The 22,500-nt window shown below is 41.3% G+C and overlaps 1 long non-coding RNA gene across 1 annotated transcript in view; it reads right to left on the minus strand.

The window, feature by feature from the left end:
• Positions 1-3,055: 3,055 nt before the first annotated feature.
• LOC124606814 overlaps positions 3,056-22,500 on the minus strand; it is a 57,411-nt gene continuing 37,966 nt past the window's right edge. The window contains exons 2-4 of the long non-coding RNA XR_006978733.1: positions 3,797-4,055; positions 3,605-3,702; positions 3,056-3,225 (exon numbers count right to left, since the gene is read on the minus strand). This is a non-coding gene — a long non-coding RNA (uncharacterized LOC124606814). The remainder of the gene's footprint in view (positions 3,226-3,604; positions 3,703-3,796; positions 4,056-22,500) is intronic.

The following is a 22,500-nucleotide window of genomic DNA, read 5'->3' on the forward strand; positions in this document are numbered from 1 at the left end:
TTCTTTTGTTTCCTTTACTGCTTGCTCAATGTACAGATTGAATAACATCGGGGATAGGCTACAACCCTGTCTCACTCCCTTCCCAACAACTGCTACCCTTTCATGCCCCTCGGCTCTTATAACTGCCATCTGGTTTCTGTAAAAATTGTAAATAGCTTTTCGCTCCCTATATTTTACCCCAACCACCTTCACAATTTGAAAGAGAGTATTCCAGTCAACCTATTGTCGAAAGCTTTCTCTAAGTCTACAAAAGCTAGAAACGTAGGTTTGCCTTTCCTTAATCTATTTTCTAAGATAAGTCATAGTGTCAGTATTGCCTCACATGTTCCATCATTTCTACGGAATCCAAACTGATCTTTCCCGAGGTCGGCTTCAACCAGTTTTTCCATCCGTCTGTAAAGAATTCGTGTTAGTATTTTGCAGCCGTGGCTTATTAAACTGATAGTTCGGTAATTTTCACATCTGTCAACACCTGCTTTCCTTGGGATTGGGATTATTATATTATTCCTGAAGTCTGAGGGTATATCGCCTGTCTCATACATCTTGCTCACCAGTTGGTAGAGTTTTGTCAGGGCTGGTTCTCCCAAGGCTATCAGTAGATGTAATGGAATGTTGTCTACTCCCAGGGTCTTGTTTCGACTTAGGTCTTTCAGTGCTCTGTCAAACTCTTCACGCAGTATCCTGTCTCCCATTTCAACTTCATCTACATTCTCTTCCATTTCCATAATATTGTCCTCAAGAACATCGCCCTTGTATAGACCCTCTATATACTCCTTCCACCTTTCTGCTTTCCCTTCTTTGCTTAGAACTGGGTTTTCATCTGAGCTCTTGATATTCATACAAGTGGTTCTCTTTTTCCCAAAGGTCTCTTTAATTTTCCTGTAGGCTGTATTTATCTTACCCCTAGTGAGATAAGCCTCTACATACTTACATTTGTCCTCTAGCCATCCCTGCTTTGCCATTTTGCATTTCCTGTCGATCTCGTTGATGAGACGTTTGTATTTCTTTTTGCCTGCTTCATTTACTGCATTTTTGTATTTTCTCCTTTCATCAATTAAATTCAATATCTCTTCTGTTACCCAAGGATTTCTATTAGCCCTCGTCTTTTTACCTACTTGGTCCACTGCTGCCTTCACTATTTCATCTCTCAAAGCTACCCATTATTCTTTTACAGCCTTTCTTTCCCCCATTCTTGTCAATCGTTCCCTAATGCTCTCCCTGAAACTCTCTACAACCTCTGGTTCTGTCAATTTATCCAGGCCCCATCTCCTTAATTTCCCACCTTTTTGCAGTTTCTTCAGTTTTAATCTACAGTTCATAACCAATAAATTGTGATCAGAGTCCACATCTGACCCAGGAAATGTGTTACAATTTAAAACCTGGTTCCTAAATCTCTGTGTTACCAATTATATAATATATCTGAAACCTTCGTATACAAGCTTCTTAAAGCAAGTGTTAGCTATGATTATGTTATTCTCTGTGTAAAATTCTACCAGGCAACTTCCTCTTTTATTCCTTACCCCCATATCATATTCACCTACTACGTTTCCTTGTCTTCCTTTTCCTACTATCGTATTCCACTCAGCCATGACTATTAAATTTTCGTCTCCCTTCACTATCCGAATAATTTCTTATATCTCATCATACATTTCATCAATCTCTTCGTCATCTGCGGAGATAGTTGGCATATAAACTTGTACTACTGTGGTAGGCGTGGGCTTCGTATCTATCATGGCCATAATAATACGTTCACTATGCTGTTTGTAGTAGCTTACCGGCATTCCTATTTTTTTTTATTCATTATTAAACCTACTCCTGCATTGCTCCTATTTGATTTTGTATTTATAGCCCTGTATTCACCTGACCAGAAGTCTTGTTCCTCCTGCCATCGAAATTCACTAATTCCCACTATATCTAACTTTAACCTATCCATTTCCCTTTTAAATTTTCTAACCAACCGCCCGATTAAGGGATCTGGCATTCCACGCTCTGACCCATAGAACGTCAGTTTTCTTTCTCCTGATATCAACGTCTGCCTGAGTAGTCCCCGACCGGAGATCCGAATGGGGACTATTTTACCTCCGGAATATTTTATCCAAGAGGACGCCATCGTCATTGAACCATTCGGTAAAGGTGCATGCCCTCGGGAAAAATTATGGCTGTAGTATCCCCTTGCTTTCAGCCATTCGCAGTACCAGCAAGGCCGTTTTGGTTAGTGTTACAAGGCCAGATCAGTCCATCATCCAGACTGTTGCCCCTGCAACTACTGAAAAGGCTGCTGCCCTTACACGTTTGTCTGGCCTCTCAATAGATACCCCTCCATTGTGGTTGCACCTGTGGTATAGCTATCTGTATCGCTGAGGTACGCAAGCCTCCCCACCAATGGGAAGGTCCGTGGTTCATGGGGAGTCACAGCATAGAACTGCATTGCAGTTAATGGTAGGATGCATGGGTCCAAGTCGGAAACTCACTTACCAAGATGTGCAGGCATGCATTAAGGAAACTGATAGGGTTTCAGTAGCTTGCATTACAGTTATCTATCAGAACTTGTGAAATCTGATACCCAAATGCGCCAGCAATTAAAAATTCAGTCATGTGATTCACCTGATGATCGTTAATGGTGAGGGGGGGGGGGGGGGCAGGGGCATGATGCTGTGCTGCTAGGTCCAGAATGATGGTATGGGGCTTGTGGAAGCAATGGCCCAGACAGCAGTACACATACGGCAATATTGTCAGCACAGCAGCATTGACGGTGTTATTGTTGTCAGTACAAAGCTCGCCTTGGACACTTTCATCACTCATGCAAAAGAAAAAAAAGGAGACTGTTAAGTATCATGTGTATAAGAGACATATGCAGACGCCAATAATAATAATAATAATAATAATAATAATAATTCCCAGTACTTATGTGGAAGATCATTGGCATTGTTATAGCCACATAAGGACTTCAACCATACATCATCACACCATTTATCAGAATATTGGATTCTAATATTTTATTCAGCTTTGGAGCAACATCTATCTCAGTGTAATTGGGTGTGTCATAGTCAGAATCATGGATTTCAATATTTTATTCATCTCAGCATCAATAAAACAGCCATTCATATCTCACATTCAGATTAATGGTTTTTAATATTTTATCCAACTCAGCGTAAGCATCAGTCTAAAAGTGAGCAGGTGTGGCATCATCCCATTCAGACCTCACAACACTGCCATCGACAGCACCTAGAACAGAAACAACAACATCTCATAAGTAATGCACAGATGTATGAATTAATATTGATAAACATCAGTTACGACTGCTACATAAGAATGCAGTCCTTAGTAATAGGAGTGCCTCCTTGTGTGGAGTTTTGTTCATTCTGTCCTATGGTGCATCTCTATAATTGTAGCAAATCTCCCAGAATGAAAGCTAATAACATTTCCTGAGCACCATATGCACATGTATAACACTCTTATGTGAAATATAATGTACATATTTAGGTCTCTATCACATCCTCTCACATTAGGGATGTGATCAAGCTACATATTTCTATAAAAAACACGTTGTATAAATAACATGCACACAGAAAGAGGGTTCATAAGTATTTCTATTCGTACTCACCTTAATATGTCACTGCTGTTCCAGTTGGAGAAGGCTCTGCGATAGTGACAGACTGCATATCTTCTGCTCTGATCACTTCAATCTCATTGAAAAATTCTCTAAGAGAGAGAGAAAAAAACATGATGTTCGATAACCAGATTATTATTCACACAGACAGAAAGAGAGAGAGAGAGAGGTCTATGCAATATTCACAGTATTCGTCTGTTAAAGGTATTGGAAGCCAACCGCCATCCTATGAAGCAACCATCACCAGTCAGGTCCTGAGTTGTGTTCCCATTTACTTAATATCAGAGATGGTTTCCAGTTCCTACTGTGGTAGCATCATCCATGGCACTGCTTTTCATCTTTTCAGATGTTATTTCGTTACAGAATGGCCAAGTAATGTCTTGAAGCAAAGTGCCTCTTTTTTTATAGGCAGTTGGATCCCATCTCCATAGTTGCAAGTCGGAACCTGTAGAGATAAGAGTAACACATCAGCCACTGGTGAGATTGCAGAGCATTGATCAACTCTGTTATCTTGCTGGCAGTGGCAGTGATCAAATAAAAGTATATTAGTGTTGGTGGGTCTGACAGCATATCGCTATCTTATCATATTCCACCTCCCACATATGGGGTGACGACTACCACTCACTGTGTCAGTATGAGGACCAAATTCAAGGCTGTCATACCGCTGTGTTGGTTGTGAACCAGATAATGATGTCATGCCATGTGCCCTGTTTGTGTCAACTGGCACACAACTCATGGCCCCCACCACAGCAAAGAGCAGCCAGCCTGTTCTGTGGAGGTTGACCAGCATGCTGCGGTCACAGACGACCTGCTCTGTGCAGATGTGCCTCCTTTAGTACAGAAATACAGTCTTTAAGACTGAACATTTCCCAGATGAAGTATGTATCTTGGTTTTCATATAAAATGATCGGAATTTTTCTACAGTCGACTATCGTTGGTTCCAGCATCATATAATAAGAGACATCTAAAATTATATCTCCCATCCTTGACAAATTGCACTGGCATTATGTGATGACTACTTATCTGAAACTGTTTGTCGTGGACGAACTGAATATATAAAACGTTTATTGGTACTGCAACTTAAATGCATTTCTACACCATCTGAAGTACACAAAAAACCATTTCTGCCCTCTTCAGCATACTTTACATTGACTCTTTGAGTAGATGGACATCCATACATTTCAGGGTTCCAAACAACCATGTCCTATGTTCTTGATCATTTCACGAATCCATGACATCTTCTCACAGCCCTTGACATAAACGATGCTGGCTGTGTGATCAAAGTTTTGAACCAATGTCGCCATATTTTCGTATGCCATCTCATCAACATACTATCATTTTAATGGTGTAAGCGCATTAACCATGCCACGGTATTATGGGGCACATCACTGTTATAACCAGTTGAGATAAGTCAACGATTGTGGAAAATGTTATTAATACACATCCATCGTTGGTGAATGTGACAAACGCTGCATCCTTAAACACAAGTTGTCCACACTCCTCATAAATGCCTTGTGAGTCCCCTGTGACGTTTACACTTTGAGGTGTCATCATGAAATGTCACAGATTTGAAGCAGCAGCTCTACATTCATGGTAATCACTTTATAATCCGTGGGGAATAATTTATCACACAATCGTGCAGCAGTAATGCATATGCTACTGTGTTTGAGGAGAAATTAGTTGATGATCCAAAGTCAATACAGATGTCTATCAGTCCCAGCTTCACACTTTCGTTTTGCTTTGAGCAGTCAATCATGACAATGGTTGCTAATTCTTTGAACTGCTGAGAGTTGAGAATGTATTCAAGTTCATCGCTGTCATAGTAAGAAGAGCAAAACCTCTTGTACATGTCACACAATAGACTTATATTGTTATTACCCCAGTCACACTGTAGATTATCATAAGGATAGAATACACAATTCAAGTATATTCTAGTATTGGTTAGAATACAATTGTTGAATACGCTAGAATCCGTTTTTTCATTTCTGCTTCCGTCTGTTTGCAGAGCCAGAATAATATATCTGTGTATCGCTAGCAGAACTGTTGTTTTAATTGTTCATGTTTGCAAGGACGTCTTCAATAGAACTGGATATTTTTACAGCTAACATTAACAGAAATTTAATGGAAATTTGACACCTGAACTCCATACACAGAGAATTTTCAGACGCTCCTCGTCTGTTACAGGAAGATGGGGCATCTTCCATACCAAAGTATCAAACATAAATTTATTCAATTCTTACACTCCCTGAATCTATGAGTTATTATCTGTAGTACTTCAAACTAGAATCAGTTCTTGTTTAGCATTCGAGATGATATGTCAATTATACTCAGAGAAAACCATATACTCAAAGGAAACCATAATCATTTTGTGCAGGATACATACACTAATGTGATTACTTATCAATCCATCTATGATCCATCCTGCATTTTGTAGACCATTCAAGTCCAAAGTTGAGGCAGAAACATTTTTTTGTAGAGTCGATGTGATTCCAACATTCCTTGTGCAGTCGACTTCGACACTACTAAGTTAGTATCTCATTTCTTGAAACAGGAAGGCAAACGCTTTACATGTATATGTTGCTGGAGAGCTTTCACCCTTTTTCATAAATGTTCCTTCCATGTTTACGAAATTGTCGCTCAGAATTGTTAAATCATCTTGGTGTTGAATACAAATCTTTATCTCAAAATTATTATTAAATTTTACTGAAGCAAAAGGTTGATGAGAGAAATACTCCTGGTAAGTGATCCACTCATCATATTGAATTGGGGCCATTGTATCAGGTAGTGTCATTGTGAATGTTCAATCATGTCGATTTCAGAAACTCATAACTCTCCTGTGTTACCATGTTGTCTTGCCACGAACAGGTGTACTGACGGGGGTATGTGCATCGGTTTCATACTTCATACCCATGCTGTTACTGCTTCAGGTGAACACATACTACAATTTTCTCTCCTCCAAAATCGACTGTATCCATTATATTCAATTCGAGTAGTCTAATGTCTGAACAGTTAATAGGAGGTATATTGAATTCCTTGAGACTACAGTGTCAAGGAATCTGTAGACTGTTTGTATTAATCGGTCATTGGGACACAAATTTGTTGTGATATTACACTCGACATCGATCGTGCTAACTCGTAGAATGTTCACTGCTTCATCCAACTCAAACATTTTATCAGCATTGTTCTCCAAAACGTATCTCCTTGAGAAGGCCAGTAGTGGTCCTATTGAACCTTCTCAGCTAAAGTCTATTGTCTGTTTTGTCGTTTTCATCTCTGTTTTAAATACGTTAATGTACACACCTAAGTCAAACCCTTTTACAGACCGTTTTATAACTGCATTTGGATCATCAGTATCGCAGCTTTACCACTTCTTAAATGTAGTCTCTTGTTCACTTCAGCGATATTAAGAATGTTGTTGAATGATTCGGGAAGCCCGCATCTCACGGTCGTGCGGTAGCGTTCTCGCTTCCCACGCCCGGGTTCCCGGGTTCGATTCCCGGCGGGGTCAGGGATTTTCTCTGCCTCGTGATGGCTGGGTGTTGTGTGATGTCCTTAGGTTAGTTAGGTTTAAGTAGTTCTTAGTTCTAGGGGACTGATGACCTCAGATGTTAAGTCCCATAGTGCTCAGAGCCATTTGAATGATTCGAGACTGATCTATTCAAAACTCCACTCTTCGTTACTCAGCTCTATTGGTGAAAAGTAATTCACACTTAATACTGATGATCTATCTTTTAACGTTACAGTGTATGACATCCCATGTGAAACTCAACTGTTGCAATGAGATGCATGACGCTTTTTGTGAGGAACATTAGGCAGAAATATTCTCAGATGTATGAATATAAGCCTGGGTAGCGTCGAAAATTGCAGTACACACATGTTAGCAAAGAAGTTGTCCAGTTCTTTGGGCGGCTGTAAATCCGCATATCAGCCAAAGTGATACAGGTTATCTCTCACTCCCTCTCTTTTTTTTTTAAACACACGCAACTCGGTTGGTTCCAGACCTTTCTGCAACATCTAAATTTATAATCCTACACTCTTTGGATCCACATCATCTATGGCAACATATTACACATAAACACTCCATGAACTCTTGGGAATTTGAATTTTTTGACAAATTTAAACAGACCTGTATTTTTAAGTGACCTGTCCAGTTGTATAGCTAGGGGACTTTTTTCATAAACAGGCCATGTCCTTTCTTGTATAGTTTTAAATATAGTAGTTTCCCAACTGCGTCAGACTCCATTATTCTGTAATGCCTTTTTCCCTCCTGTAGTTGCGGCTCTGCATTTTGTGAGTTCTTGACTGTTTGGGATATGGCCACCACCGCTCCTGATAAAGGAATCAATAGCAGATAGACCTGCACGTGCTGGAATTGGGAATAGGACAATTCCACCAGATGTCTTAGGCATTGGTAGAACCCTAGGCATTTTAAAACGTCTTCTTCTTACTCCTTTCTGCTTCAAGGCACTTTTACCTACCGCCACCGCTGACAGGATGCATTTTTTTAAACATCCCACAGGTTTTTCTCCTGTCCTTTAGTGTGCAACGAGCTGCGCCCATAACTTGTCAGAAATTTATCCCAGCACTCAATTTAAGTTTGGCAAGCATGCTGCAATATGAAGTCCTACGTCTCTGTCTCTCCTTTGACGCATTTACTTGTTAGCTTTTTCAGCTAAAATTCGTTTGGATTTGGTACATTCTGCCAAACCTTGATTTGAAGCTATTGCTAAATCACGTTCCTTGCAGCCCTTGTCTAGTAGATTAGTCCCTCACACAAGGAGACATTTTTTCAGCGTCATTCTACGTCTACTTTAACTGTTTAGAGGAATGTGCAATTCAACTCATAACTTAACCTCTGCAATCAGCTCTGATGCACTTCCTAGCAGTCATGTTAAGCTACTGCACTGTTTGTAGTTTGCGCACTCTGTTATATACAAAATTGTGATCATTCAAAAAACTGATGTGTGATGCTGGAAAGCATTCTTCCGTTGATGCATTATAACATGCTCTATGAGAAATATGCTCAGCTCATAGAAATTCTGTAGATCTACTGTGTAAAAATTCTCAGCAATTTCTTCACCTTTTACTCTCCTTTTGGATTTGTACATTGCACTTTGGGTAATGTAAATACCTCTTTTGACCAGTTCAACATGGAATATTTCTCAAGTGCACTCTTGTGGTTTTAAATATACACCAAATCATCTACCTTGAATTTCTGCTTGCATGGATCCACCATTTTAATATGATTGTCTACTGCATTTAGAACCTTATTAGCATGAACATCAATTGGCTTCATTTTAATCAGTGATGTTTGGTTCGCCTATAGTGTCCAGTGATTTTTGGAGAGTACCTAGATATTTGTATGAACCATGAAGATTAAATGTCGTACATATCGTTCATTATCTTTCTGTTCAAACTCTCAAGAATACTCACCTTCATGTGGTAGAATGTCAAATAGTGTTTTATTCCATTCCAACTGGAATTCGATAGTAGGAAAAGGAATAGAAAGAAAAGTAGTAGGTGAATATGGAATGCGGGAAGGAATGAAAGGGGAAGCCTCCTGGTAGAATTCTGCACAGAAAATAACTTAATCATAGCTAACACTTGCTTTAAAAAACATGAAAGAAGGTTGTGTACGTGGAAGAGGCCTGAAGACACTAGAAGGTTTCAGATAGAGTATATAACTGATAAGACAGAGATTTAAGAACGAGGTTTTAAATTGTAAGACTTTTCCATGGGCAGATGTGGACACTGACCACAATCTATTGGTTATAAACTGTAGATTAAAACTGAAGAAACTGCAAAAAGGTGGGAATTTAAGGAGATGGGACCTGGATAAACTGAAAGAACCAGAGGTTGTACAGAGTTTCGGGGAGAGCATAAGGGAACAATTGACAAGAATGGGGGAAAGAAATACAGTAGAAGAATAATGGGTAGATTTGAGGGATGAAGTAGTGAAGGCAGCAGAGGATCAAGTAGGTAGCAAGACGAGGGCTAGTAGAAATCCTTGGGAAAAGAAGAGATATTGAATTTAATTGATGAAAGGAGAAAATATAAAAATGCAGTAAATGAAGCAGGCAAAAAGGAATGCAAACCTCTCAAAAATGAGATCGACAGGAAGTGCAAAATGGCTAAGCAGGGATGGCTAGAGGACAAATGTAAGGATGTAGAGGCTTATCTCACGAGGGGTTAGATAGATACTGACTACAGGAAAATTAAAGAGACCTTTGGAGAAAAGAGAACCACTTGTACGAATATCAAGAGCTCAGATGGAAACCCAGTTCTAAGCAAAGAAGGGAAAGCAGAAAGGTGGAAGGAGTATATAGAGGGTCTATACAGGGGAGATGTTCTTGAGGATAATATTATGGAAATGGAAGAGGACGTAGATGAAGATGAAATGGGAAATATGACATTGCGTGAAGACCTAAGTCAAAACAAGGCCCCAGGAGTAGACAACATTCCATTAGACCTACTGATAGCCTTGGGAGAGCCAGTCCTGGCTAAATTCTACCATCCGGTGAGCAAGGTGCATGAGGCAGGTGAAATACCCTCAGACATCAAGAATAATATAATAATTCCAATCCCAAAGAAAGCACGTGTTAACAGGTATGAAAATTACCGAACTATCAGTTTAATAAGCCACGGTTGCAGAATACTAACACAAATTCTTTACAGACGAATGGAAAAACTGGGAGAAGCCGACCTAAGGAAAGATCAGTTTGGATCCGTAGAAATGTTGCAACACACAAGCCAATACTGACCCTACGAATTATATTAGAAGATAGATTATGGAAAGGCAAACAGACATTTCTAGCATTTGCAAACTTAGAGAAAGCTTTTTGCAATGTTGACTGGAATACTCTCTTTAAAATTCTAAAGGTGGCAGGGGTAAAATACAGGGAACAAAAGGCTATTTACAATTTGTACAGAAACCAGATGGCAGTTACGACAGTTGAGGGACACAAAAAGGAAACACTGGTTGAGAAGGGAGTGAGACAGGGTTGTAGCCTATTCCCAATGTTATTCAATCTGTATATTGAGCAAGCAGTAAAGGAAACAAAAGAAAAAGTTGGAGTAGGAATTAAAACCCATGGAGAAGAAATAAAAACATTGAGATCTGCCAATAAGATTGTAATTCTGTCGGAGACAGCCAAGGACCTGGAAGAGCAGTTGAACAGAATGAACAATATCTTGAAAGGAGGATATAAATGACCACCAACAAAATCAAAACGAGGATAATGGAATGTAGTCAAATTAAATCAGCTGATGCTGAGGGAATTAGATTAGGAAATGAGACACTTAAATTAGTAAATGCGTTTTTCTGTTTGGGGAGCAAAATAACTGAAGATGGTCGAAGAAGAGAGGATATAAAGTGTATACTGGCAATGGTAGGGAAAGCTTTTCTGAAGAAAATAAATTTGTTAACATTGAGTATTGATTTAAGTGCTAGGAAGTCTTTCCTGGAAGTATTTGTATGGAGTGTATGGAGGTGAAACATGGATGATAAATGGTTTAGACAAGAAGAGAATAGAAGGTTTCGAAATGTGGTGCTACAGAAGAATGCTGGAGATTAGATGGGTAGATCACGTAACTAATGAGGAGGTACTGACCACAATTGGGGAGAAGAGGAATTTGTGGCATAACTTGACTACAAGAAGGCATCGGTTTGTAGGACATGTTCTGAGGCATCAAGGGATCAGCAATTTAGTATTGGAGGGCATTGTGGAGACTAAAAATCGTAGTGGAAGACCAAAAGATGAATACACTAAGCAGATTCAGAAGGATTTAGGTTGCAGTAGTTACTGGTAGATGAAGAAGCTTGCACAGGATAGAGCAGCATGGAGAGCTGCATCAAACCAGTCCCTGGACTGAAGACCATAACGACAACAAGCCATTCCACTAGGTTACTGTCCTGAAATGCCTGTTCTAAAATTCGCCATCATGGTAGTTTTGATGGTTGTCAAGGCACTGATTCATCCCTCTCTGCAGCAACTCCGCAACAAAGAAGGATCCTTTATTTTATGATTATATGATAGCGGAACAAACAGTGGTAGCAGTTACTTCTGTAAAATATCTGGGAGTATGCGTGCGGAACGATTTGAAGTGGAATGATCATATAAAATTAATTGTTGGTAAGGCGGGTACCAGGTTGAGATTCATTGGGAGAGTGCTTAGAAAATGTAGTCCATCAACAAAGGAGGTGGCTTACAAAACACTCGTTCGACCTATACTTGAGTATTGCTCATCAGTGTGGGATCCGTACCAGATCGGTTTGACGGAGGAGATAGAGAAGATCCAAAGAAGAGCGGCGCGTTTCGTCACAGGGTTATTTGGTAACCGTGATAGCGTTACAGAGATGTTTAATAAACTCAAGTGGCAGTCTCTGCAAGAGAGGCGCTCTGCATCGCGGTGTAGCTTGCTCGCCAGGTTTCGAGAGGGTGCGTTTCTGGATGAGGTGTCGAATATATTGCTTCCCCCTACTTATACCTCCCGAGGAGATCACGAATGTAAAATTAGAGAGATTAGAGCGCGCACGGAGGCTTTCAGACAGTCGTTCTTCCCGCGAACCATACGCGACTGGAACAGGAAAGGGAGGTAATGACAGTGGCACGTAATATGCCCTCCGCCACACACCGTTGGGTGGGTTGCGGAATATAAATGTAGATGTAGATGTAGATGTAGAACTGTTCAAACATCTGCTCAATATCCTCACAGTCTTGCTATCACAGGTAGGATCCAAGCAAATTTGGAATACCTATATACAGCTACTGAAATATATTTGAATCCTTTATTCACCCATAAATATTGTCTCATATCTATGAGATCTACCTCCACAAATCGTCCAACCCTTATATTATATGCATCTATGCGGCGATGTTTTGCGCGCCAGTTTATGGAGTTCTCGGACCACTATCTCAATAAGAATTATTATTCAGTAATGCGTCATTCTAAAAGCACTGAAATGATTTACGCTATTGTATCCACGTGAACTGTGTACCCTGCAGCAGCTGATTCTGGAAACAGTTGTAGCCATTCTATTATTTCGTTGGGGTTGTCGTAGTAAATGTACTGCAGAAGTAGAAATTTCAGCTTTTTACGCTGAATGTCAGGGCCTTGCTTGCAATCAACAATGAAGATGGTTCAGATGGCTCTAAGCACTATGGGACTTAACATCTGAGGTTATCAGTCCCCTAGACTTAGAACTACTTAAACCTAACTAACCTAAGGACATCACATACATCCATGCCCGAGGCAGGATTCGAAATAGCAACTGTAGCAGAAGCGCGGTTCCGGACTGAAGCGGCTAGAGCCGCTCGGTCACAACGGCCGGCTACAATCAACAAATGGGTTGATCTTTCAAGACGATAATGCACGAGAACACCACACCCACTTCGTGAATATTTTCCTCCATGAGAAATGAATCGACTGAATATAATGATCTGTGGTATCTGCTGACATAAAATCAACTGCACATACTTGGAACCAGTTGAAAAACGCAATCTGTCATTACTGGGACTCCACTCATGCACTGGATGGCCTCAGAAGGCCACCATCGAAGAGTGCGACAAACTGAGCAGAAACTTCTCGGTCGCTTTGTGAACATGCATGCCAATGAGGATCCTAGCATATTTTGAAGGTTGTCAAGGCACTGATCCATCCCTCTGTTCAGCAATTGTTCAAACACCTGCGCAATTTCCTTACTGTTTTGTTTTTGTTTCACTTTCAAATACGCTTTTAAGACAAAAAATCTACACGCACGAAAGAATTATTCGTATGGGATGGAAATCGCTAGATATGATGTACATGTACAGACAAACAAATAATGCCGATTAAAAAAAAAAAAAAGGCTGATTTACTCGAGTGAAAGAGCTTTACAAATTGAGTACTGCTTTAACCTATTGGTCCACATCTGGCCTTTATGCAAGCAGTTATTCCACTTGGCACTGATTGATGAAGTTCTTGGATGTCCTTGTGAGGGATATTATGTAACATTCTGTCGAAGTGGCGCATTAAATCGTCAAAATCGCCAAATGGTTGTAGTGCCCTACCCCTAATGCTCCAGACGTTCTTAATTTGGAAGAGATCTGGTCGTCTTGCTATCCAAGGTAGTGTTAGTCATGCATGACGACAAGCAGTAGACTCACGTTATGTGTAGTCAGGCATCATCTTGCCCATGTAAGCCCAGGATGGTTGCCATGAGGGGCAACAAAATTGGGCGTAGACTATCGTCGATGTACTGCTATGCTATACTGGTGCTGTAGATGACAACAAAAGGGGTTCTGCTATGACAAGAAATGGCACCCCAGACCATCACTCCTGGTTCTCGGAGTGTATGGGGGCAACAGTCAGTCGGTGCCCCCCCCCCCCCCCCCCTCCCATCGCTGTCCCGGGCATCTCAAGACAAGTCTTTGGCCTGGAATCTTGATTGGAGTAGAATTGTCTTCTGTGTACTGAGTCCCACTTCAATGGCCAATGAAGAGATCTCTGGAGATGCCTGACTGTCACCCACCATATGGCCTGAAAACCAGGATTGCTAGTTTGCAGTTGTCATCTGTGGCACCCTTACAGCACAGCGCTATGTTGATGATATTCTATGCTCCATTTTGTAGCCCTTCATGGCAAGCCATCCCGGGCTTAGGTTTGAGCATGATAATGCCCACCTGCACACAGCTAGAGTTTCTACTGCTTGTCTTCATGTTTGTCAAACCCTATCTTAGCCAGTAATGTCGCCACATTTCTCCCAAATTTAAAGCATTTGGTGCATTATGGGCAGCGTCCTCCATCCAGCTCAGGATTTTAATGATCTAACGCACGCCAATTACGCAGATTTTGGCACTGACTTGTTCAGATTGCGAAGCTTTTTCACTTGATTAAATTATCTATTTTTTCTGAAATTGTAATCATTTAGCCGCCCTGAGTGGCCGAGAGGTTATAGGCGCTACAGTCTGGAACCACGCGACCGCTACGATCGTAGTTTCGAATCCTGCCTCGGGCATGGATATGTGTGATGTCCTTAGGTTAGTTAGGTTTAAGTAGTTCTAAGTTCTAGGGGACTGATGACCTCAGAAGTTAAGTCCCTTAGTGCTCAGAGCCATTTGAACCATTTTTTGTAATCATTTGTTTGTCTGTAGATGTACACCACACCTACCGATTTCCGTCCAATTTGCGCAATCTCTTCGTGGTGCGTCGTTTACTTCTTGTTTTCTTTTTTCCCAGAGTGTATTTTATTTAATTTCATAAGACTTATTCCTTCATTTCCTGCTCCCCCTTGAATCTAAACCCATACATGTTCGCAGTTAGAAAGCTAGTTCCGCATATTTAACATCCCGTTACAAATATTTTCCAACAACACAGACTGCATCACCTATATCTGCTGTTGAACAGTTGAATAACAGCAGAGTCCAGAGAAAGTACTCGCGTAGCCTAGATACATCGAACAGTCTGACATGACAAGGGCCAATCTAGTTCCCTTACGTTACTATGAGACAACAGCAATACTGTCTCCAGAACCACACACAATTTCAATGAAATTTCTCTACCACGGTACCCCATGATGATCGACAACATTAGTATCAGTAGGGCACAATCGTAACATTGGACAAATGGATACCAATGCAACAAAAAACATTTGCCATTTCATTTTTGACCATCGGAGGTTCGAGTCCTCCCTCAGGCATGGGTGTGTGTGTGTGTGTGTGTGTGTGTGTGTGTGTGTGTGTGTGTGTGTGTGTGTGTGTGTGTGTGTGTTGTCTTTAGCGTAAGTTAGTTTAAGTTAGATTAAGTAGTGTGTAAGCCTAGGGACCGATAACCTTAGCAGTTTGGTCCCATAGGAACTTACCACAAATTTCCAAATTTTTTTCATTTCTGAACAACAATACGACTCTCACACAGCACTTTCTCCTTGTATGGGGTACCAGAAGGTGCATCTTAAACCTCTGCTAATTGGCTGAAATGGAGCAGAGTGATGAACAAGGGCACTGTAGACCTGCTATTGGACGCTAAAAGCTTGGAGACAGTGAATCTAAAGTGATGAGCTGCATTACACTTTGGCACTAGTTAAGTATCTATGATGCAATCACCTTATGTTCAGAGCTCGAAACCAGGAGCATGGCACTCGAAATTTAAGAAAGATCTAGAGACCAAGTACTTCTAAATCTACATGCCTACTCTGCACTTCACAAATAAGTGCTTAACAGAGTGTTCATTGAATCACCTTTAGCATATGTATCTACTGCTCGACTCTCGAAGAACATGCAGAAAAAACAAACTGTTAAAGTTTTCTGTGCGAGCCCCAGTTTCTATTATTTTATTAGTATGTTCATTCCTTCTTCTTTTGGTGGGTGTCAATACAATATTAACGCTTTCGGGGAGAAACACTGGTGCCTCAAATTTCCTGAAAAGACTCGCCACAATGACAACTGTCTTTGTGTTAGCGACTACCCCCCAATTTGCAGATCATGTCTGTGACACATTTTCCTCTATTTCATGGTAATATAAATGAGCTGCACATCTTTGAAATTTTTCGATATCGTCCATCAGTCCTATCTGCTAAGGATCCTATAATGCACAGCGATACTGAGTGGTAGGGCAGAACCAGTTCTGATGTATTTTGTTCTTGTGGGCTGCATACATTCAGGGGCAAGCATATATCCGGGGCAAACCTATTGTTATGCAAATTTATTTATGATCCCCTGTGGGTCGATTTATGACCCCTTGGGGATAATTTGTCTTTCGGAGAAATCCTCAGCCCTCCCCTTCCCTCCCTCACTTCCTTCCTCCCCACCCAGAAAAAAATTGGCAGGAAAATCGCACAGTCTATGCAGAGCTATTGGTGTGGAGGGTGCAACAATTATCCTGTCCAGCAACTATATTTCCGAATTACATGATTCCACTGCTTCAGATAGGAGACGTTGTCTTGTTGGAAAATCGTCACATGTATGCTCATCTTCACATGCAGGCATTGGCGGAGCTAGTGCACAATATCACCACCAGAAGATGTCCCACCCATCGCCCACCTCTCCCCACACTTCCCACGAAAAATTTGTGGGAAAAATCTCTGAGCTGGTGGACTGTCTTTTATTTGGCAGGAAAAGATCATCATTCTCTGCTGTTATGGAAGATGCAGGTCTTACAAAATACATCAATAAAATAATTAAATACAAAAATACATTACTTTTTCTGATCACACAAGGAATACCATTATGAAAGCGACATCAACATAACTCACTGCATATAATTACACTGTTTTAGATCGTGCTACACATATCAGGCATAAAAACAACTTTCTTAATGCACTCACTTGCTTCTTCAAGCATGCCATACGCAGACTACCAGGTGATGATAGGGTCACAGTCACATACACTTTGAACAGCAGACAGTGGTTGTGGGAGTACCAGGCCACCGTTGGTAACAGCCACTGGTCATCTGCTAATTAATACCCAAACAAAGCATCAGGTGCTGGCATTCCTTTTATACAAGACTAACTTCTTGTTTCGCTCCAGAATACACATATCAGATCAGTGGAAGCAGCTGCTCTGTGTGCTCATCCTGCTGTGCAGATACTGACTGAGTTAGTAGAGGACACTGAGAGAAGCAACCTTCCCACCCTTTCCCCCTTCATTCCTATCCTCCCCGCCCCCTCACCTCTCTCTTCCTGTCACACAAGGCATCAGCCGGGGACAACCTTTTCATATTGATGTCTGAGATATTCCTGTCGAAAATTCCAACACATGCTCTCTCTCTCTCTCTCTCTCTCTCTCTCTCTCTCTCTCTCTCTTTCTCGCCTTCTTCTCTGTCTCTCAAGTGGCTACTTCAACCCAGAAATCATCTGTTGTGTACTTAACTAACATCTATTTCATCATGAAAAAGTAGTGGATACCTTGTAAATTCCCAAAATGCTGGCCTGCAGATATCCTGGAAAAAGTCCATTTCCACTACCCCCACCTATCAAATGGGTACTTGGATATTAGGACTGGAATATTTGGCAGGAAATTCTGCAATTCGATCCAGCAACTGCCTGGTTTCCAAACACTACTCCTCCTGCTTTCAGATTTTTCCCTTGCATCCTGTTGGTGGATGTTGGCAGTAGGTATGTCGTTTGGCAGGATGTCTATTACGTTCGAGGTAGCTGAGAGTTTCAAATTTCAGTTAAGTTGCACTATGTCCTTAAACAATCTTCAGGAGATGGAGGCAGAGGTTTGGCTGGAACGAGTGCTTGCAATACCGCTATTGGAAACAATAAACTGATCAAAATGCGAATTTGACATTATTATTCGTTTTTAAAGCACTCTCTAATCGCTAAGTTGGTTCTGCCAGCTACATCAGGACAAAGAATGAGGAGGAGGAGGAGGAGGAGGTGGTGGAGGACAAGGATAAGGACGAGGAAGGGTCTACCACATGATAGCATAGTAACAGCAACGAATACCACTTCCACCTTTCTGTTGCAAGAAACAGTCTACTGCACTATATTGAGAAGCAGTAAACACCACCACTTAAACCACTTTCCAAGCCACAGTTGTAGTTGCCATGGTTAGATGTCAAAAATCACTGAAACATTCGTACATACCATGTGCCAGTTCAGGTGCCCACATGAAGCAGTGCCCCTGGCCCAGAGAGACATGCAGTGCTAGCTGCTGCTTGGACACAGGTCTCAGTGATCAAGTCAGGTCTGCAGCTGTACTTGGCCCATCAGGGAGGACCTCTCATCCGTGGAGGGTGTCCAGGATGACTGGTAGGAATTCGGATGTTATCAATACATCTGCACCAACATTTGTCAGCGATCAATATTGAATCTTCTCAAAAATTCACGTAAAAATCAGAGAATACTGCCAACACACACGATAACGAAAGTTGCCCAACACATACTGAGAATTAGTTAACTATTCACTTGCCCAGAGAGCGACACAGTTGTGCCCACTAAACCGGTTCGGGAGGCTCAGTGTTAGCTGAGGTCTAAAGCTAGATATGTCCATTTTTTGTGGTCACTGGCTGCCTCCCGCCATGCACCTAGACCTAGATGGCAGGCAGAGTCGTTCTAGGAAACCAGCCAGTGTAATTACAATTAAATATTACGATTACAGCCCAAATCTAGTGACATTTGACAGTGAGTGAAGTATTGGAAATACCGTCCAGCTGCTTAGCTGAGTGATAAAGCATTTGCTTTGCATGCAGTGGGCCTGGGTTCGATTTCCAGCCAGGTTAGAGATTTTCTCCATCCGTTAACTGGGTACTGGGTGTTGTGTTGTCCTCATCATCATCCTCATCACCAGCATGGAAGTCGCCCAATGTGGTGTCGACTGAAATAAGACTTGCACTTGGCAGCCAAACTTCCCCGAGTGGGGCCTCCCGGCCAACAGTGCCATACGATCATTTCCTTTCATTTCATTCGAAATACCTCCTCCTGACAACTGTGGCTCTGGGAATATCAACTGCCCATGTAAATCTAGATCGTTCTTCCGACTGGACATAATTTTCCACATAAAATCTTTCATCCCACTTATGGCTACCAACACATTGAAATCACAATTTCCGCATAAAACCTATACCTATCTCACAATTGGACATAGTCATTTTCTTTGCACATGTCGGGTAACTGACCACTATAAAGTGATTTTTATAAAAGGCATCGTATTACCAGGGTGGAGGCTGCAATGTACCACTATAGAATGGATCATATGTTTGACCCTGTGCAAGACTGTTTACCTGCTTCAAACTCTAAAACGCAGTACTTACAACTTGCTTCCCTATACTCTACCAATCATAGCCACGCAGTGTTAGCTAACAAATACCTTACAGGACAGTTACTGCATGGTTTTTAATACCATTCTGCTGCACGTCTATTGAAGGAATACGGATACATACAAGTTGACTGCTGTTTTTGTTGTTTTCCTGGAAAAGAAACAATCTGTCTCTCAATTGACATGGATCAGCATTAAAAGAAGACAGAAAGCACATGGAGTAATCGGTTGAAAACGGTTGTAATGGGGTATGATGCATTCTAGAGAGAGGGAGATGTTTCAGCATATCATTTATCACACATTTAACCATTTCTTTGTTGTTCTCTCGGGGTGTATCATTTGTGTCATATAATCTGTGTTCGACTTGTACACAACTGCATGTTTTGTGTGTGGCTCAGAGCGCTATCTGCGATCGTTAACAGCAAACCTCTCCATACCGCTGGACTTCCAAGGCATGTGTAATGAATCATGTCCACCAAGCCTGTGGAAAACCTATATTGGTACCCTCCTCTAGATGAACGAAGATGTATGTGAAGTACCCCATTTGCCTACCACATCTTGGACATAAATCGAGTCTTCAGTTTCATAATTGCAGTGATTCAAAGTTAGTGACACATGTTTGTGAGGTACTACAATTTCTGTGCATATATTTGCTTTACAGATGTTGTGCGTGGAAGAGACTGTGTTGTGTTCACAGAATTAGAACAACATGGCATGTAATTACATACATCAAACACCATTGCTATAGGTTTATGTATTTCCTCATAAGATGTCATAGTTAAACTTATTTCCCGTTGCTGCGATCATTTTATACAACTGATGCAAGCATAGCATAATTTCCGAACATTAATTGGATGTGACCAGGGGGTGCTATATACCTCTAGAAAGCTATGTTTCTTTTCTTGTGTAGAAATTAATAGTTTTATCAGCTGAAGGTATCTCATCCTAGTGATTGGGACAAAAAACTTGCAGGGTGAACATATGGCATGTGTTGGAACTGTACTTCCTGCACTGGAGCGTTAACAGCGTTTCATTCCACATAACTAACATATCAGAAACCACTTTGCTTTAACTTTACAGCATGCTTAAGCGCAGAACCGTGTAGCCTTAGGAGTGTGTGTTTATATTTTACAATAGTGTCTTTCCTCCCAGTTCCTCCTAGGCATGGAATCCAAACACTACAACAATTCTACAGAATCGATAACACAAGAGATTTACATAAAATGTTTCAAACTCCTTCTGCCAGGAGCTCCATTATGCGTAAATCATACGTTTCTTCTTCTTCTTAATCTTCTGTTATATCACCACAATATTCTCAAATGTATCAGACTCGTATCTTTTAACACCGATAAGGAGTGCTAAACTCCTCATCATGCAAGCATCTAGAAGGGTCATGTATAACTGCACAGATGGTGTAAGTAACACTGGTACAGAACAGTCTCTGGTGAATGGCAGTTACAGTACTGGAATGAGAATACAGGTCTATCTCACTAGGGCCGGTCGGTACAAGTTTGAACAGGAAAGCAAAATATTGAGGAGTACTGATTATGTGGAAGTCAGCTCGTTCTGTTCCTTCATGAGATGTCGAGCCCGCATCTCGTGGTCGTGCGGTAGCGTTCTCGCTTCCCATGCCCGGGTTCCCGGGTTCGATTCCCGGCGGGGTCAGGGATTTTCTCTGCCTCGTGATGGCTGAGTGTTGTGTGCAGTCCTTAGGTTAGTTAGGTTTAAGTAGTTCTAAGTTCTAGCGGACTGATGACCATAGATGTTAAGTCCCATAGTGCTCAGAGCCATTTGAACCATTTGAGATGTCGAATTTAGCGGGTATAGTACCCTCCTACGTGGTCAGTTTCAAATTAAATTGTGCCATACAGAGTGTTTCTCAAGGTCCTTAGCCTATAGATTCAATGAAGGAGTAGCACATTTCCAAATAGAGGGCTGAGTGCTAGATCTTTGAATCTCCGACTTTATCACACGATTGCGAGAATAGTTTGTGATGGAGTCATATAGGGGGAGATGGCAAATTGTAATAAAATCTTACTGAATTTATAAAGTGTTTCAGCTAAGGAAAGTAGTTTTTGCGCCTCCTCTCTGGTGATGGTTATTTCCTGCACTAAAAAACAGTATTTGTGTCACGTGAGGTAGGCTGTGTGACACGGTTCACGATATGTCCACATGTATATGACCCTCGCAAAGTAACGGATGGGATGGTTTAACAATGATACAGAAACTGAGAATCATGCTGCAATGGCGGCTGATAGCATCAGGAGATCGACGCGGTGAGACGTTTTGTTGACGTGATAACTCGTCAAGCGTTGATATTACGGAAAACCTGATAAAATTGCGCAGTTTGATGGAAAATTCGTAAAATTGATGAAAATACGACAAAAAACGCAGAGGGATGAGGGTACTTACATGCTCTCCTGGCTGTAAAAAATCATTCCATTCCTCCACCGGTGGGACTGACAACTAATGGTACATACTATGTGTGCTCTGCGGGTTTAAGTACCCCCTTGTTCCACATGTGGTTATGGACTATAAATCATAAAAATGAAAGACGCAGTGTCCAAAGATTTGGAGGTCAGGATGACTGCCGCCTAGGGCACTGAAACAGCGATCACATACCTGGGTGCAATATACACCACCAATACGAGGAATCAATGCTTCCCGTCTCTTCGAAAAACGGAACAATGAGACGTCTGCTCCAAACTGTCACAAGCTCTTCCAGTTTCCATATGTTGCGATGTCCTCCACATTTTTGTCAATATTAAACACCACCTCTATCTTTTATTTCAACCATCCTGTGTGTTGTGGGGCTAGAATAATTTACACTATGGGATTTTCAGCTTTCTGTGAGAACCAATGGACCGAAATACGTTAATGTCTGTTTAGCACCTGACACAGACCTTGAACTCATGGTAGAAAAACAAAATGTATGGCTGTGCACACAGCTGTAGTCATATGCTGCTTCGATGTGTTACAGCAAAATACACTGTATCAAACTGCTTATCAAACAACAACACAAGAATTCTCTCCTTGTGTCTGATATTCTGTGGGGTATTATCTTTCACCAGTACAGGAGACATAACTTTTCACAGGTCCATGGAAGCGACTTTGATGACTAGCCACCTGCTCCAATGAACCATTACACTTATA

The sequence above is a fragment of the Schistocerca americana genome, chromosome 3 (genome assembly GCF_021461395.2).
Source record: "Schistocerca americana isolate TAMUIC-IGC-003095 chromosome 3, iqSchAmer2.1, whole genome shotgun sequence".
Classification (NCBI taxonomy): Eukaryota; Metazoa; Arthropoda; class Insecta; order Orthoptera; family Acrididae; genus Schistocerca; species Schistocerca americana.